The following is a 20,296-nucleotide window of genomic DNA, read 5'->3' as shown; positions in this document are numbered from 1 at the left end:
GTATATATACCTGTATATATGTATATATATATATATATATATATATATATATATATATATATATATATATAGATATATATAGATATATATATATAGATATAGATATATATATATATATATATATATATATATATATAGATATATACATATATACAGATATATAGATATGTAAATATATAGATATGTAGATATATAGATATATAGATATATGTAGATATATAGATATATACATATATAAATATATATAAAGATATATAGATATATGCAGATATATATGGATATATCCGGATATATATAGGTATATATATATATATATATATATAAAATATATATTCATATATATATTTATCTATATATGTATATATGTATATATATATATATATATATATATATATATATATATATATATATAGAGAGAGAGAGAGAGGGAGACAAGGGGTCAGACGTACTGCAACAGGTGCCTGGTGACCAACGCATTGACTGAACACCAGTGTTGATACTGCAGTACCATACCCCATTCCAAAACACTTTACACACTAACTACCAGATAGGTGGTTGCCTGCCCAACACTGAAGGTGTCAGAAGGGAACATGGGACACGGTGTACAGTAGTCTCCCCTCTGATAATCACAGTTCCACACTAGTCTTGTAATCCCTCTATGTGGTACGTGTCATCACAAAAGGTGTGCCATCTAGGGAAATATAGGTCAGTGTACCCCCTACTCCTCACAATGCCCCATGTGGTATGTACCTCACATGACAATCACAGCAAATGGAAAGGCCACAGACATAACTAAGAGTGACACTGCCCCAAACACATGCCCTATGCAGACTGACTCACAAAACCACAGCTAGAGTGCATTGCATATGTCATACACAGAGGTCACCACTGCCGGACATACAGAGGTATGTCACACCCATAGCAGTCAGCCAACCACCATGACAACACCTCATAATCCCTCCGGGCTACATGATCTAGAGCCCTAATCCTTGTCAACGCACTAAACAGCACATGCTGGAGGTACAGGTTCCTATACACACATATGCCATACTCTGGACTAAACTACCCAGCATTAATAAACATGGCTCCTCATTAGTAGATGTCATACATACCCCTGATGAATGTTATGGAGATAGGTAATATGCCCTGGGAGTCACCTCTGTGTATCCGTTTGACAGGAGCATGTGTAATCACATTACATGTGTGTCAAATGGCAGGGTAGCATATGGCTAGGCTGCTGTAGGCCCCGAGCTGATAGTGTAGTAGCTACCTATGGCACAATGCGCACACACATGTACTCAGTGCAATACCAGCTATGTGAGGTGGAATGAGTGTGATACTGACTGTGTGCAAGGTCTGTAAAGGTGTGATAGCTTAGCGTGAGGTTGTGTCTGTCATGGTAGTTTGTGTCCTGGGTGTGAGGGCAGAGAAAGATGTGTCAGTTATTGGGATGCAGACATAGTAGGATGGCATGTGTTGTGACGTAGTACCTTGTGTACGACTGTGGTGTCCCATTGTAGGCTGTAGCAATACATGTATGCTCAGTAAGTGGTACTGCTGGTGAATCCAGGTCACATATGAACTGTTGTACTACCTGAAGCTGTAGGCCTAAACACCACAGTATGGTGTATGTTCACATTCCCTGGTATCACTGTCTTGTGTGTTTCCTGTAGTCTGCACAGATCACGTTCCTCAGGCATAGGTATCTGTAAGTAGGGGCACACTGTACTATAAGGTACACAGGTAATGCTCATCTGTGTTGGCATACATTTGTGTGTTGTATGTATGTCTAATGTGTGTGTAATGATGCCTGTACCATGACCGCAATCACATGTGTGTTACAGGGTATGTGTGTGTACCTAGCAACATGTATACTCTGTTACAGCAGTATGCCAGCTATATTAACAACCGTGCACATATGTTAGGTAGGGGTATGGCATCAAAGACTAGGGTGGTTTACTGTTAATACTGTAACTGTACATTACATTCATTGCATTGGATGACAATATTCGTCATGCATTAGCTTGATATATACCCCCAGTGTGAGGTTGTGCATTGTATCCAATACAGTGTCTCGAGTACTGGTGTATACTGATTTGTTGTATGGCGTGTGGCAGCCACTGTCAGGCAGTTGAGGGTTGAGCACTGATATGTGGTATTGAATGTGTGTATCCTCTGATAGACAGACAGATGCTATATCTGGCAGTTAAGTGATATCTGTACTTCATAATGTTAAGTGTGTCACATGACTTGCTCACACATATTGTTTAATTGTGTTCCAGAATTATTGCTCATCGCCGCAATCCTGTGTATACAGCTGCAGAGGAGGAGGAGGTCATACAGGCCAGCCTGTATCAGAACTATGCATGGCTTTTTTCCAGGGCCAGCCAGCACCAGCATGAGTGCACTGCACTGTGGCAAGATCTTGTTCGCCGGGTAAATGACATAGGCATGCATAACCAGACATATGAGCAGGTGCCCCATCACTGCAGTGATTTAATCAGACATGTCCGGCAGCGTGCATCTGATATCCATAGGCAACAGCTTGCCACAGGTGGTGGGCCACCCATACACCCCCCCTCACCAGAGTGGAAGAGCTGCTCCTAAGCGTGGTGGCTCCTGGCCTACAGCAGCAGCAACATCATGCATATGTCATCATGGAGGCCGGAGCTACACAGCAGGGCAACATGGAGCATGCAGGTAATATGCCCTAGCTGTAGACTACTGTTACCTGTATTGTTAGAATATGATTATGTGAGATATGTACTGTGTGTTTAGCAGTTGTGCTGTTTCTCGTGTGCAATACTGATATTTGGAATAGTATCTCCACACCTGTGACTGTTGACTGTTGTTCCACTGTAGATTACCGCACTCACTCACAGCAGCAATGCCACAGTTGTGGCCACTGATAAACTGTGTCATATTCTTGTAGGTCCCTCTGGTGTGACAGCAGGGCAGACGGTACATGCTGGTGAGTGTGTTAACACTTTAATATTGGTAATTAAATGTGCATGTCATAGGTGAGGTGTAGGCCATGTACATGTTCAGTGAAACGGGGAGGATGGCAGAATGGTTAAGGTGTTTGCCTGGCAAACACATGGTATGGGGTTTAATTCTCGCATGGGGTAATTGGCTAGGCTTAAAATGGCCCGCAAGGGCAATTAGCCTAGTACCAATCTATGAATCTAGGTAATCATTTTCCACCCTCACAAACTCAGGAACCTCACATGGCCTTCCTGAAAACACTAGAGGGGATAAATGTATCACCAAACACCATCATACTAGGTGACTTCAATTACCCTAATATAGACTGGGAACACTACTCAAGCCCAAACACCCTAGCCCAAAAGTTCCTGGAATTCATAAACTCAAATGCCATGGAACAACTAGTCACCATCCCCACAAGAGGAGATAACATACTTGATCTCATCATCACGAACATGGGAGCACAATGTTCAACACCGGAGGTGTACCCCTCACTGGTGAGATCAGACCACAAACTAATCTCGCTGGAGGTCCTCATCCCACCCCACCTGAAATAAAAAGACCACAGTAAAGAACTTCTCAAAAGCCGACTTCACACTTCTAAAGACTAGTGTGGTCTCCTTTAGGCCCCGAGCCAGCGGAAAACAGTAAAGCCGCTGAATCACTTACAAATGCCTTCTACCAGCACCTGCAGGACTGCGTGGATAAGGCAATCCCAAGCATAACAAAGACTCTTTATACCAAAGGCAAGCGTCCAGTCTGGTGGACCCCAGCCATAAACAAACTCTACAACAAAAGGAGGAAGCTACTACAAGATAGAGCAAAATCCTTAAAAGGTAAGACACCCTTGATCACTATAAGTAAAAACTAAGAGCTCTCATAAAATCATCCAAAGCAAATTTCGAGAGAAAATAGCTAAAGACTCAAAAGACAATCATAAGGCATTCTTTAGCTATGTTAGAAACCTGGGAGGAAACTCCCAGATATGCTCAGAGCTAGTTCAAAATGATGTGAAGATTACTGATCCTACAGACATTGCCAACATACTGGCTGACAGGTTCAGTGCAAACTTCCCCCTCCCCAAAAGGAGAGATATCTATACCAAATGATTGCAGCCCCCAAACATCTCCAGCCCAAGTGAGAACTGCTCTCCAAAGCAAAAACACAGCATCCATGGGACCTGATGGTGTCCCGGCTGTGTGCTCCATGAACTCAATGAGGAATTAAACCCACAGCTAGGACAGCTGTTTAATCAAAGTCTTACCTCTGGATACGCATTCCAAGGAGTGGCGCACTGCAACTGTGGTACCACTTCACAAAGGCGGTGCCTCCACCGACCCTGGAAATTACCGGCCCATTAGCTTGACAAGCCTTATCTGCAAAGCCATGGAGAGGATCATAATGGACCTCATAAATAAAGACATAGGAATTTGCAGACTTTGGATCCAACCCAGTTTGGCTTTGTCAAAGGCAGATCATGCCTTTTAAACTTGGTTGACTTTTTGAAACAGTCACCAAAGCCATTGATGAGGAAAGGCAGTCCATACAGCCTACCTCGATCTGGCTAAGGCCTTGATACAATACCCCACTCGGGTATCATTGAAAAACTCATCAGCTTAAATGTCAACCCATACATCACAAGATGGGTTGCAAACTGGCTGAGTGACAGAACCCACAGAGTCAGAGTTGCTGGCGCCATGTCAGACTCAAAGCCTGTCACAAGTGGTGTCCCACAGGGCTCAGTCCTGGGCCCACTCTTGTTTGGCATCTACTTTTCCAGTACAAGCAAACACAGGAGGGTTATGGCTGACAAAGTTTGCAGATGACTGCAAACTGGGCGCCATAGTAGAAACACATCTGACACAGATATCCTTCAGAAGGGTCTCACAGGAAAGGATAACTGGTGCCAGTGCCACGGCCTAAAGTTAAATGCCAAAAATGCATAGTCATACCCTTCGGGAAAAACAAGGTTACCCCTAGCTACCAAATAGGTGGCAATCCACTGAGCACAGAAGAAGTTATCAGGACCTGGGGACCCAGGTTGATAGTAGTCTGTCATTCGACACCCATGTAGCTAAAGTAGTTAGGAAGACCTTCTACATTGCCCACCTTATCATGAAGGGATTCTCATCTAGATCAAGGGAGGTCATAGTCTCCCTTTACTCATCACTCATCAGACCAATGATTGAGTACAATGCCCCATTCGGAATGTATCTGACCCGACACTTGCAGCAGCTGGAGAGGCCACAAAAGTTCCTCACCAAAAGGATAAAGGGTCTCAAAAATCTGTCCTATGCTGCCCGACTGAAAGAACTCCAGCTCTATTCAGTCGCCTTACAGCTTGCTCAGAGGTGACCTTTGCCTAACATACAAGGCCATGTCAAACCCAGATTTGATGAATATGCTTCACCTCAAAAATCTAGATCCATCAGAGCCACAAGGGCGGAGACTTAAACCTTGACACGGCTATTAATAGGACGTGCTGGAGGGATAGATTCATCACCCAAAGACTCCTATGCTGTGGAACAAAATCCCGTACATGTGAAGCAGAGCACCTGCTGGCCTTGTTCAAGAGAAATCTTGACCAATGGATGGGAGATCGCAGATATACCCCAGGGATTACCTCAGTGTCACTGCTTGACAGAGGCACAGCAAAATAATGGGTATAGTTCCCCATACTAAAGGGGTGGCGTAAGCCACAAAACGATGGGCTAGGCTTGTAAATGCCCTCAGGCAGATAGCCTAGTACGAACCTATGAACCTATGTAACACACCTATGCATAATGCATGCTGTCCATGTTTGCTGTGAGACATTAATCATCTCATTAAAGTCAGTAGCTGCCTCAAGCACATACACTGCACAGTGCAGCAGACACAAGTGTGGCAACACTGTACTGCACCTTAGATATGCATAGTTGCTACAGCTGTACACAACAGAACACGTTTATCATATGCAGTACATGAAAACATGCTACATTTCCCATCACACCTGCTGTAACATCACACATCAGTATCCCACATGTCTTGCACACACACATGCTGTACCTCAGGGGTAGAGTCCTATCATGGGTGTGTGCAACACTCTGCAACACATAACACAGTCAAGTTAGGCAATGCTCCCTATTGGTCACCTCACACACCCATGTACAAGGTGTCTGTGTAATTGTGAACATAGCCACGGCACTGCAGTTCAGATACAGCATGTTAGGCGGTGGTCTAGCACACATTAGTAGCTGTGAGTGACCACAGGATGCATATTGATGATGGCACAGGGTACTACATCCCATCCAGTTACAGTGACCACAGTACTACTCATAGCAGTCATTGCTTTGCACATCAATGTTGTGCGTGTGCAAACATATGCACCTATACACAATATGCATAGCATGTTGTGTGTGTGCTTACATATGCCAGTATACACAATATGCACAGCAGTCGCCATCCAAACAAAGTGTCACATATATGTCCTGGAATGCTAGTGGGTATATAGGTCACTTGACACACATTGGGTATGTGTGGTGTTTAATGTTGCAGTTGTGTGGCATGACATGCCTATGTGTGGCACTGACATATCTGCAATATGTCCCACACTCACCATAACCACTGTACACTGGCCATTTAGAGCATTGGGATACCTTCATGTCAACATGCAGCAATTGTCCCGTGTGTACATAGCATGCATGTGCTACACCTGTGCCCACTATTATCTGCTTTGGACACAGACACTGTACTCAGACATTGATATCTATGTGTGACACAGATAACACATGCAGCATTGGCATGTATACGTGTGAGTGATGGTGCACAGGGCATTGCAGAGCTGATAATACCTGCACAGCAATGCTGTGTCCATGTACAAATTGTGTTCCAGGGTGTAGCCAATCACTGAACAATGACACAGTTGCAACAAAGCCATGTATACTGCCATTACATTGGGGCTTCTACACTTGCACTGTATGGCCTTGTGCAACACATATTCTGCATGCTGACACGTGTGTGGTGACTGTTTACCTTGTGATACTGACACCCACCTTCACCCACTATAGAGTATGTGTTGGATTGCTGGTGTGTGTGTATGTGCTGTAGTGAGGACTGTATTACTGTTCATGTGTGCATGTGTGCATGTGCGCATGTGTGCAAGTGTGCATGTGCGCATGTGCTCATGTGTGCATGTGTGCAAGTGTTCATGTGTAGACCGTAAAGTGTGTTTCCTGCCTTCTTCTCACAGGTGCTGAGTTAGGGCTGGCCAAATGCAGCAGGGAACCTGAAGCCACTGCCACAAATAGTGCTGATGATGCCTCCACAGGGAGGTTTGACAGGGTTTGTCATTGGTCCACCAATTGACAGTGCACAGCGTTCAACCCCATCTATGCGCACACTCATACTGCCAATACATCCCTCACCAGCAATGGCCATAGGCGAGGGACAGCATACAGTTGGCACTGACCAGGAGAGTGTGGTACCCATGGCACTTGCATCCCCTCACAGCAGCCATAGCCATATTCCTGGAATGGTACCACATAGGCGGAGGTCCAGGGGTTCTTGGGGGAGCACCGCTGGTTGTATTGCCCCTGGCAGGCATGTCCTCACTAGTCTTACAACTTCTAGTATGTTCCGGGCTGTAATGCAGGCTCAGGCACGTATGGAATGGTACACCAGGCAGGGACTTAGGGCGCAGAGGGAATATTACACCGCTATCAATGACAGCATCCGTGACCTTGCCGGTGCCATCCGGACGTACACCGAGGTCATTGATAGACATTGGCGGGAGACATTAGATACCCTCCACAATATGTCATCCATGAGCCAGGACCATGCAGGACGGTTGCGACGTTGACGCAGATGCATGCCAGCAACAGCAACAGCTGGCAGTGGTCACGGATGGCCCCCGGTTCACAGCCACTCCCGTAGTGGCAGTACCAGCCCCAGCAATGCTGGGGCTGGTCTGTCCATTGACCGTCCCAGTAGACCATGTGCACGTGGCTCTGGTCATGCCCAGCAGGGACATGGGTCCAGTCGTCCCACCTCTGCCTCTAAAAACAGTACCCAGTCAGGGTTGGTACCCGATACTGTCCATAGCACCTCTGCCAGGCACAGGTACTGTGTCCATGGCTGGAGACAGTAATCTGTATGGCCTAGCAGTTACAGTCTGTGGCTGTCCCACAAACTACTGTATATGGCAGCCACATGGTGGAGCTGTGTGCATGCAGACACACACACATTAACCAAACAACTAGGGCTCACATATACACACACACATTACATCAACATTGGCCCATGCTGTACTGTTGTCCCTCACACACACACACACACACACACACACACACACACACACACACACACACACACACACACAGACATGTCAATTGGATGGGTCAATGTCAGGCTCTGGCAAACAACAAAATGACCTGTGCATATGATGATACCTGTGTCGCCTCCTGTCATCTGTAACATTGATGGAGGAACAGGCTAACATGGTGCTAATGCACAGGGTGACACTATAGCAGTGTAGCAATATTAGCAAGTTGTCAACAGGAAACTGTAATGACATCCTTGTAGGTATATCTCAGCAGACATTATTCATCAAAGCTCCGATTGTCAATGTAGCATTGTTTACACCACTGTTAGGTCTGACTATGTATTGTCCACCCATGTGCCACTTGGCTGACGTGTAATGTGTTGCCAGCATGTGTTAGTGAGTGGACAATATGTGTGTGATGTGTGCAGTACAGATTAGCAAGTGTACATCTGTGAACATGGTGGGTGCACACTGTCTGTATGTACATGCATAGTGGACACATGGGACATGTGGCATACCCTGTTGTACACATAGTGAACATGTCACAGTATCTTTCAATGGCCAGTATGAATTCTACTACAGTTATGTACTAACATGGGTAGACGTGTGTATGACATGGGTAGACACCATGCTGTGGGTGATATTGTTAGTATCTGTCAATGATTTGTGGTCTGGTAGTATACATAACCTCAACAGCATGACTATAAGCAATCATTGGATGTTGTCCTGACAAATGACACACAGTCATAGGGAACTCAGTAACAGTTGTATCCTTCCGGTGCTACACTATAACACTAACCAGTGGTAACTGCCGCCACCCATTCCTGTGTCCACACCTGTTTGGCATATAGCCCCCTTAGGTACATGCAAACACACTAGGGATGTGTCCATCCACATCTGGTAATGCATGCAGTGGCCTACAATCCATTCCCTGGATGTGACACATATCCTACACAAAGGTATCATACAGACAGATGCCTGTCATGTGATACATGCTGTATAACAGTAAGCCGACTATGGCATAGTCATCCACATGTACTATACTTACTATCCCGTCAGTACCACATAGGTGGTAGCCCTCAACATGTATGTTGGGTGCCAATGTGTACATACAGCCTCATGTTATTTCATGTGTCCCTTGGTATCCACATATCCATAGCTATTGTGGAGTTCCAAGGTGTGTCACATGAGACATTGGAGGCCTGGATGCATATACACATGGCGGTTGTACACCTATAAAGACTGTCCATTATTGGCAGTTGTGGTTGTGTATGAACATGCCTGACATATACCCCAGGCATATACCCTCACTCACACTACTGTAAAGTAACTGTCATGGGTGTGTGTGGCACAGATGACCTTGGCCACAGATCACGACAGTGGATGGGCCTGTCACATACATACATATGTGACCTACGATCTGAGAAGCTGCGGTACAACCTGTCAATGGCAACAAATGTATTCATGTAGTATGCAGGCTTCACACCTATGTACTGATTAAGGGAACATGTACACATATATATTTGCAACGCATATACCTGATGTGTGCAATGCACTTACTGTTGTAATCATAATATGCCATAGCATAGTAAAAGCAAGACCCACACAGCATTGACCAAGAGTGACACACACACACAGTCAGCACTTGTAGGATTGAAACCCCTACCTACCTATGTTATGATATTAGAGAGAGACGCATTAGCGCAGCGTGCTATTTGCTTTATTGGGTAGTTTTTCTTCTCCGTCTGTATTTCTAGGGTGGTGACATCATCAGTCTTTCCAAAGAGGAATGTACATCTGTGGTGTGTTTTCCCAGTCTTCAAAATGCCACTCCTTTCAAAGAGAATTGCACAAAAATACACACACCTCCCACACACAGTCAGCGTTTGCTGGATTCAAACCCCTACTTAACTATGTTATGATACTAGAAAGAGATGCATTTGAACAGCACGCTATTTGCTTTACTGGGTGGTTTCCCTTCTCCATCTGTATTTCTAGGGTGGTGACATCATCAGTCTTTCCAAAGAGGAATGTACATCTGTGGTGTGTTTTCACAGTCTTCAAAAAGGCCACTCCTTTCAAAGAGAATTGCACACACATACACACACCCCCCATACACACACAGTCAGAGTTTGCAGGATTTAAACCCCTACCTAACTATGTTATGCTACTAGAGAAAAACGCATTAGTGCGGCGCGCCATTTGCTTTACTGGGTGGTTTCCCTTCTCCGTCTGTATTTCTAGGGTGGTGACATCATCAGTCTTTCCAAAGAGGAATGTACATCTGTGGTGTGTTTTCCCAGTCTTCAAAAAGGCCACTCCTTTCAAAGAGAATTGCACACACATCCCCACACACAAATGCACAGTCAGCATTTGCAGGATTCAAACCCCTACCTAACTACATTATGATATTAGAGAAAGACGCATTAACGCAGCACGCTATTTGCTTTACTGGGTGGTTTTACTTCTCTGTCTGTATTTCTAGGGTGGTGACATCATCAGACTGGACATGGTAATGTGTGTACACTTTGTTTTATGCCATTTCAGGAATGGTCCATGTGGTTCGTCAGGTGTCAACAGCTGGAACAGGAACTCATAATCCTTACCTTGTGTGATCTATCTGTGGACACATCAACATTCCTTCATATGTCAACACATATTTATGCACAGCTTGTTGGTTTTGTGGGTACTACATGTGTCTGGGATGTTGATAAAGGGCTATTCAAAGTGTATGTGAGACATGTGTAGCTGTGTTCAGTGGTGTATGTCCTGTGTGGCTGCCTTGCAAACAGTCTAGCATGTTTGGGAACCATGATCTGCACATGAACATATCACAGTTAGTAGGGTTGTGTGTATGTCCGCTTCCAATAGCTCGGTTTATGACTTCAACCATGATGGACTCCATGGCTTGCAGATCATACTTCATAGGCATACTGGACTGTACATCCCATGGTGTGTTGTGCACCAACACTTGTGTGGAGTGCCATATGTTGCTGTAACACAGTCAACGGTTCCACATCCTGTGTAGGGGGGGAGGTTCAGCTGACTGTTCAGGTGCAGGATCTGTTTGTTCTGTAGTTTATGCATGACACATATTGGGAATCAATGTAGTCCACTTGATGCCATGCTTTTAGCATTGGGGGCAGCTGTTCATCCATTCTAAATGTGATATCTCTTCGTATGATGATATGGACTATTGTCGGTGGGAGGTGGGTATGTATATATGGGCCTGTCTGTCAGGATGTCGGCATTGTCAGTCAGGTACAGTTGGCCCTGACTCATGACATATATGTGTGTACATTGCTATATATGACATAGCTGTCGGAGGTGTCATGATTCAGTCTGGACTCCTTCTCAGCTACTCTTTACAGAACACCAACAAACCTGAGCACTAATCCCTGTTATACTCCTTTACACACTTAACACCCTACTGATCCTTTGTCATCTGGCTACAGAGTATGTCATGATGATATCCCGGCATGTCCAGGGGTCGGCTTTGTGTGCACTCTCCAGTCCAGCTGGTGAATATTGTGATGTAGACACAATGTCACATCTGCCTCATGTACACAGACAAGACTCTCCTCCTCACAACAAACCCAGATATATGTGTGAGATGCACCTATAGAGACATACAGGGTGCTGAACTCTTTCGACCCATGACTGGCATAGTCTATCAGGTGGTGAAGATAACCACACACACCACATATCAGTCTCACATATCCTCTGGCGACAGCACTCAAACCACATTATCACACATACAGATACTCGGATGCTGTAAATGAACTCTGCCTAAGCAGCAGAGACTTCCACAGCAGGCACACACACAACTGCTACCCCACTACAATTCCCACATCTCACATAGTTCACAATGTCAGTGTGCCACACAGTCACTTGCCTTTGGGCTATACAACACACATAATACACCTGTGATAGGTGACACTTATTGTCAGACACACTGATGTACCACTCACCAGCCTATACAAGGGAATAGTCCCTTTGTGCTGACTGTTGTGTGCCAGGATCTGCCACATAACACATGCAGTCAGGTCACTACAAAGCAAGTACAGGACTGGCACCATCATTGTCCATGCTGGTGGGTAAAACTTCAGATGTTACTCCCTGGACCACATGACATGGTACATGGAGGAACAGTGTCATCATGTAGCCCAGGCCAGTATGACCCTGACCTTGTCTAGCATCTTACACCCACCAAGTATGATGTCACAGTATACAGACAAACATATCACGTTTAACACTTGGCTAACAGATTGGTGTCATTCATAGAGGATACAGTGTCTTTCAGCCTGTGTTGACATGCTCAACATGCCACGTAGCTTCTCTATGGACTGTTTGCACCTGTCACCCTTGGACCTTTGAATGCTGGCTAGGGCTCTTGCTACCACCATAGTGCATTTGTTGAGCAGGGCTCAAAAGACGAACCCAACTACATAGACATTACAGGTTAAATAACACTAAGGGTAATGCTGCTCTGTTACCCTCATATTGCGGCCACTCAGGACTCCCCTCAGTATGGGGGATAGCAATATATGTGCACTAACAGATGCCTAGTTCAGGGTCACATATGCACACCAGCACTACCAGGTTATGTTTCATACCATGCTTCCTGAACACAGGACTTGGAACGGACAACACAACTAGGGGGTGTATCCCTATTCATCACAGATACACACACCTCCGGGTTAGTGGCACTGCAGTAAGCATCACAGACCATACATATACAACTACCATTGTTCTAAACTGCCTTTCAGTTTGTTGCCTACTACAGACCACCCTCCCATACTCAGGAACCACACTCGGCTTTCCTGGGAACAGTGGGGGATATGATGGTCTCAACAAACACCATTATATTGGGTGATATTAGATACATGAATATTGACTGGGGATACTACTCAAGCCGCAACAACCTCGTCCTACAGTTGCTACAATTTGTACATTAATATGCGATGGCACAACCAGTCACCACAGCCACAAGGGGGAATACATATTGGACCTGATCATCACCAACATGGGGACTCTATGCTACACACCAGCAATATACCCCTCATTGGTAAGGTCGGAACATACATCTATCTCACTGGACAAACATATACACTCCATCCTGGGTAATCTTGGTGAACGTCTAATAAGCCAATGTCTCACTTCACCAAAGCAAGGTGGTATCCTTCAGAGACCTTGAGACAGTGTGAAATACAGCTCCGACTGCTGAATCCTTTACATACACATTCTACGGACTCCTAGTGGACTGCATGGATTGTGCTACCCAAATAACAACAAGACTCACTCCTCCAATGGCAGGGGACCAGTCTGGTAGACACCAGCCATTAATGAGCTGTGCAATGTCAGGAGGAAGCTACTACATGATAGAGTACAATCCCAGGTGGAGAAAGCATCTGTGATCTGTACTAGCAGACAGCTATGATCACTCATGTACTTATCTAAGGTCTTCTTCTCCCGGACAATTGCACCAGACAAGTAGGACTATCACAAGGCCTTCATCAGTTAGGTCAGGAACCTGGGTGGACACTCACTGATATGCTGTGAGTTACTGCATACCGACTACTCTTACCCTGAACCCACTGGCATAGCCAACATCCTGGCAAACAGGTTCAGTGCAGATGTCTCCCCCCATCCCCCCTAGGGAGCAACTATCCATCCCAACAGAGTGTAACCTCACTGACACCACACAGTGACAGGTGAGTGCTGCCCTCCCCAAAGCATACATTACAGCATCAATGTGACCAGTTGGTGTCCCGGCCTGCATCTTACACGAGCTTCATGACAGACGTAACCCTCACATTACATCACTGTGCAATATTTACTACAAGATATGTACCCACGGAATGGCATACAGCAACAGTGTTCCCACTCCACATAGTTGGTGCCAGAATGGACCACAGACAATATTGCCCTATAAGCCTAACTATCCTGTTATGCAAAGCTATGGAGTGTATTGTCATGGGACTCTTACACATAGACATCAGGAAAGTACAGACACTGTGTCCTACACATTTCAGCGTTGTTGTGGACAGATCTTGCCTCTTGAACATGTTTGTATTCTTTTGACAATTAACAGGTCCATCAACATAGGGACAGTTGTACACGCAGCCTACCTGAAGCTTGCTAAACCCTTCCACACAATACCCACTGGGCCATTATGCATAGGCTCACCAGCATCGATATGGACACATATCTCACATGATGGATTGCTACCTGGATCAGGGATAGCACCCACATGGTCAGAATTGCAGGTGCCATGTCTGACTATACACCAGTTACACGTGGCATCCCACACGGCTCAGTCCTGGGACCTCTCTTGTTCAGTATATATTTGTCTGACATACAGGCTACCACAGGGGGAATATGGCTGACCTTGCTCACACTTGACTGCAAACTGGGTGCCATGATCACCTCTCCAGCTGCCACATGCATACTCCAACAAGGTCTCACAGAGATGGATGACTGGTGCCTGAGCCATGGCCTACAGCTAAATGCCATTAGTTGCATAGTCATCCCCTTTGGGAATAACAACATGCCCACACATTAACACATAGGTAGTACTCAATTACATATGGTAGGTGTTGTTAGGTGATTGGGGACATGACTTGTTCGTCCTGTCACCTTTGACATTCACGTTGCCACAGTGGTTGGACAGACCTTCTATATAAGCAACCTTATCCCAAATGGTTTCACATCTAGATCGAGTGATGTCATTGTGCCCCTATATTAATAACAACCTTGCTTGGTTACAATGCCACTTTTGGGGTATACCTTACCCAACACCTGCAGCAATTGTACTGACCACAGATACCCAAGCAACAGCCATCCCTCAACAATACCCATGAATCACATATCTCACAAAATCAGTGTGCCTCACAGTCGCAGCCCTTAAGACCAAACAACACACCAAATACACTTGTTATAGGGGGCTCTATTGTCAGGCACACTGACATCCCACTCAACTGACTGAACAAGGAGAAGGTCACCGTAAGCTGCCTGTCAGGTGGCAGGATCCACCACATAATGCAAGCACTCAGGTCACTCCAAAGCAGGTACAAGTATGACTCCGTCATTGTCCATGCAGGTGTGAATGACATGAGACGTACCTCCCTTGACTACAAGAAATGAGACATAGGTCAGCTCTCTGATCATGTAGCCCAGGCTGGTATGACCCTGACCTTGGGAAGCATCTTGCCCTCACCAAGAATTATGCCAGAGTATAAAGATAAAATGATCAGTTTCAACAATTGTCTACAGTATTGGTGTCATTCAGTGGGGTTCCAGTGTCTGTCAACCTGGGATGACATGCCCAACAAGCCACGTTGCTTCACTAGGGACGGCTTGCACCTGTCACCCTTAGGCTTTCGTATACTGGCCATGCCTCTTGCCACCCCCATAGTGCATTTTGTAGGTGAGGCTCAAAGGACAAACACACCTCTATAGACAACCCAAGGATACAAAATCTAAAGGTAATGCTACTCAATGCCAGACATCTAAACCTCAAGATGCACCCACTTGAGGCTCTCCTCAGTATGGAGAATATCGATGTCTGTGCAGTAACAGAAACCTGGTTCAAGGCTCCTGAGAGCACCCCAGCACTACCAGGTTATAACTCATACCATGCGTTTCACACACAAAACTCGGACCAAAGCACAAAAGGAGGGGTAGTATCTATATTCATCAAAGATACCTACACCTCCAGGTTAGTGGCACTGCACGAAGCATCAGAAACCATCCATGTGCAACTAACAGCAGGCCAAACTGCCTTTCAGTTTGTAGCCTGCTACAGAACACCCTCCCTATTACAGGAACCCCACTTGGCATTCCTGAGAACACTGGAGAATATCAAGGTCTCTCCTAAAACTATGTTATTGGGTGACTTCATCTACCCAAACATTGACTGCAACAACTACTCATGCCCAAACACACTCACCCAATGGTTTCTTGAAGTTATAAACTGTAATGTGATGGAACAACTGGGAACAACATATTGGACCTGGTCATCACCAACATGGGGACTCTATGTTCCACACCAGAGGTAAACCCCTCATTGGTAAGATCAGACCATTAACAAATTTCCATGGACATCCATATCCCGTCCCCACCCCCAGCCAAGGAAATCACTGTATAGAATTTCTCAAACGCCAACTTTGCACTTCTCAAGACTGAGGTGGAATCCTTCAAAGTCCACGGGCCAGAGGATAATACAGGCCAATCCGCAGAATCCTTTACAAATGCATTCTATGAGCACCTGCAGGAATGCATGGATCGTGCTATCCCAAATAAAATGAAGACTCACTCCTCCAAAAACAGGAGACCTGTTTGGTTGGAGCCCGGCCATAAATAAGCTATACAACAGAAGGAGGAAGCTACTACATGACAGAGCAAAATCCCAAAAATGGAAGGCATCTCTGATCAGTATTAGCAAGAAACTTTGATACCTCATAAAATCATCAAAGGCCAGTTTCCAAAGGGAAATTGCCCTAGACACTAAAGATAATCACAAGTCCTTCTTTAGTTATGTTCATAATATGGGTGGAAACTTCCAGATATGCTCTGAATTGTTGCATAACGGTACAAAATATACCGAAACTAGACAGCCAACATCCTGGCAGACAGATTCAGCACAAACCTCTCTCCCCCTTCACCCACAAAGGAACAAATGCCTATCCCAAATGAATGTAACCTCCCTGACATCACAGATGCACAGGTGAAGGCTGCCCTCGCCAAAGCAAAAAACACAGCAGCTATGGGACCGGATGGTGTCCCAGGCTGTGTCTTACACAACCTCCAAGAAGAACTGAACCCTCACATTAAGTCACTGTTCAAACTTAGCCTTACTACAGGATATGTACCCGAATAATGGTGTACAGCTACAGTGGTTCCACTCCACAAAGGTGGTGCCACAACAGACCCTGGGAACTATCGCCCCATAAGCCTGACTAGTCTGGTCTGTACAGTTATGGAGCGTATTATCATGGAACTCATAAACAAAGACATTGGGAGCCTCCAGACACTGGACCCTACCCAATTCGGCTTTGTTAAGGGCAGATCTTGCCTCTTAAACCTAGTTGATTTCTTTGAAACAGTTACCAAAGCTATGGATGAGGGCAAGGTAGTCCACACAGCCTACCTGGACCTTGCAAAAACGTTCAACACAATACCCCACTCGGAAATCATACATAAGCTTAACAGCTTAAATATCAACCCCTATATCACAAGATGGGTTGCAAACTGGCTCAGGGATAGAACCCACATGGTCAGAATCACAGGTGCCATATCCGAATACAAACCAGTGACAAGTGGCATCCCACAGGGCTCAGTTCTGGGACCTCTCTGGTTCAGTATATACTTCTCTGAGGTTCAGGCTAACACGGGGGGGATTATGGCTGACAAGGTTCGCAGATGACTGCAAACTGGGGGCCATAATCAACTCTCCAGCTGACACAAGCATCCTCCAGAAGGGTCTAACAGAGATGGATGTTTGGTGCCAGAGCCACAAGCTCGAGTTACATGCTAAAAAGTGCCTAGTCATCCCCTTTGTGAAAAACAAGGTGCACACAAATTACCACATAGGTGGTAATCCATTAAGTACAGAAGTAGTAATTTGAGATTTGGGGACCAATGTAGATAGTAATCTCTCCTTTGATAATCACATTGCCAAAGTGGTTACAAAGACCTTCTATATATGCCACCTTATCATGAAAGGGTTCGCATCTACATCAAGAGAGGTCATTGTGCCCCTCTACTTGTCAGTCATCAGCCCCATACTTGAATACAATGGCCCTTTTGGGATGTACCTTACCCGACACCTGCAGCACCTGGAGAGACCCAAAAGTACCTCTCCAAGAGGATCATCGGCTACAAACAGATGTCATATGCAGCTCAACTAAGGAAACTCCAGCTCTACTCAGTTGCTTACCGCCTACTCAGAGGCAATCTATGCCTGACATACAAAGCCATGTCAAAGCCAGAATTAATGGACATGCTCCACCTGAGAAATCCAAGTCCCTTAGAGATACACGCTCCAGGGACTTAAACCTCAGAACAAGATTAAAAAGGACATGCTGGAGGGACAGATTCATTTCCCAGAGGCTCACCTCACTCTGGAATAGAATCCCAATTCATATTAGACATGGCCCCTCGCTGACCCTCTTCAAGCCAAATCTGGACACATGGATGGGAAATTGCAAATTCACCCCTGGGATCTCTTCTGTGTCCCTGCTAGACAGAGGCACAGCAAACTAATCTTAAAGGGTACCTTCTGTGACCTAATTTACAGAGGCACAGTAGACTAATCTAATAGGGAGACGGACGCCAAATACACTCTGGCTATGTTTATAAATGCCCTAGGGCAGATAGCCTAGTATCTACCTATGAACCTATGAACCTATAGGTTCCGCACCAAGCAGATGTAGGGACTCACACAGATGACCTGCACAGTTCAGATGCAGTAACTCCAGCTCTACTCAGTCACTTACCACCTACTCGGATATGATGTGTGCCTGTTGTTTGCAGTAATACCCCACCCAGAATTAATGGACATGCTCCATCCACCTCAGGATATCCAACTCCCTTGTAGCTACACACTCCAGGGACATATACCTCAGCACAGATGTTAATAGGACATGCTGAAGGGACATATTCTTATCCCAGGACCTCAACTCACTCCAGATTGTGATCACAGTTTCACATAGGCAGGGCCACCCACTAACCACCTACAGGGGACATATTGACAGCTGTATGGGTGATTGTATGTTTACCCATGGGATATCTTCTGTGTCCCTGCTACACAGAGGCACACTAGCCTAAACGTACATGGGCTATCTTGTGTGACTTACTATTCACTGGCACAGTGTAGTACTCTGACAGGGCTGCAAAAGCCAAACACACTCTGGCGAGACTTGTACATACCCTAGGGCAGATAGCCTACTATCGACCTCTGAACCTATGCTTCTGCTCGGGATGCACAATATTTATTGCTGATACTGTTTGCAGGTCTTTATCATCTTTGCTTTCCCAGTTTCTATGAACAACTTAGGTATCTGTGGAACATGCTTGATCATGACAGGGTTCCACTATATTATATATGTGTCTGTTGTCATGTAACTGTGTGCACAGGGCAGATTGCTGGATAGTGAGAGGTTCCTGGGATAACTCATGCAACTGCCAGATATGTGTGGCCCACTGCTGTAGTCAGACATGACCTAAGTGTGTGAGCATGCCCAGTTCAGGCTTTCCATGTTTTGTTGCCTGACATATGTCTCATTTATTCAAGTGTGTGAGCATGCCCAGTGTGACCTTTCAGTATGTTGGGATCTGAAGTCCACTACATTTCTGGATGTGTGTGAACATGACCAATATTAACATTTATACTGTGTGTGTTGGAAGTCAAGTTCTGTTCTTACTGCAGGACTCACCTTTGTGTCATAACTCAACAGGGATTATGCTATGCCTGCAGGGTTTCCATGAGATACTTTGCATAGACTTATCAACATCCCTTCATACTGGCTGAACAGTGCAATGGTGTCATGGTTTAGTGGTTCAGTACTTTAACCATGGTGCACAGTATCCTGGGATCGAGGCCCATCACTGCTTTATATTTCCATACTGAGCAGACCAGACTGCTTAAGGGCCAGTTAAGCAAATATGAGCATGTTGGCTTTTGCTCTGCTATGCCCTACTTAGACCAGGCTTGTCCGACATTGCTGTATATTCACCAACTTTGCTGGACATTGCCTAATATTACTCAACACTGACCACAGTTGTACTAGTTGGTGTGTGTATTCTGTTTGCATATACTACATGGTGGTAAATGCTGTTTAGCACTACCTTAAATTGCTTGACACATGGCAATCATGCCTCAGATGGTGCTGCAGGGCTGCCTATGTCAGATGCACATACTACACTCTCTCTACATGTTTGAAGCAGGCAGTGTCAACTTAGGTATCCTTTTTACTATATGCACGGGTCAGAGAGAGGTACCATTTCCAG

Source organism: Protopterus annectens, chromosome 4.part0 (assembly GCF_019279795.1).
Source record: "Protopterus annectens isolate FY-2018-M chromosome 4.part0, PAN1.0, whole genome shotgun sequence".
Lineage (NCBI taxonomy): Eukaryota > Metazoa > Chordata > Ceratodontiformes > Protopteridae > Protopterus > Protopterus annectens.
This window is presented reverse-complemented; position numbering follows the sequence as displayed.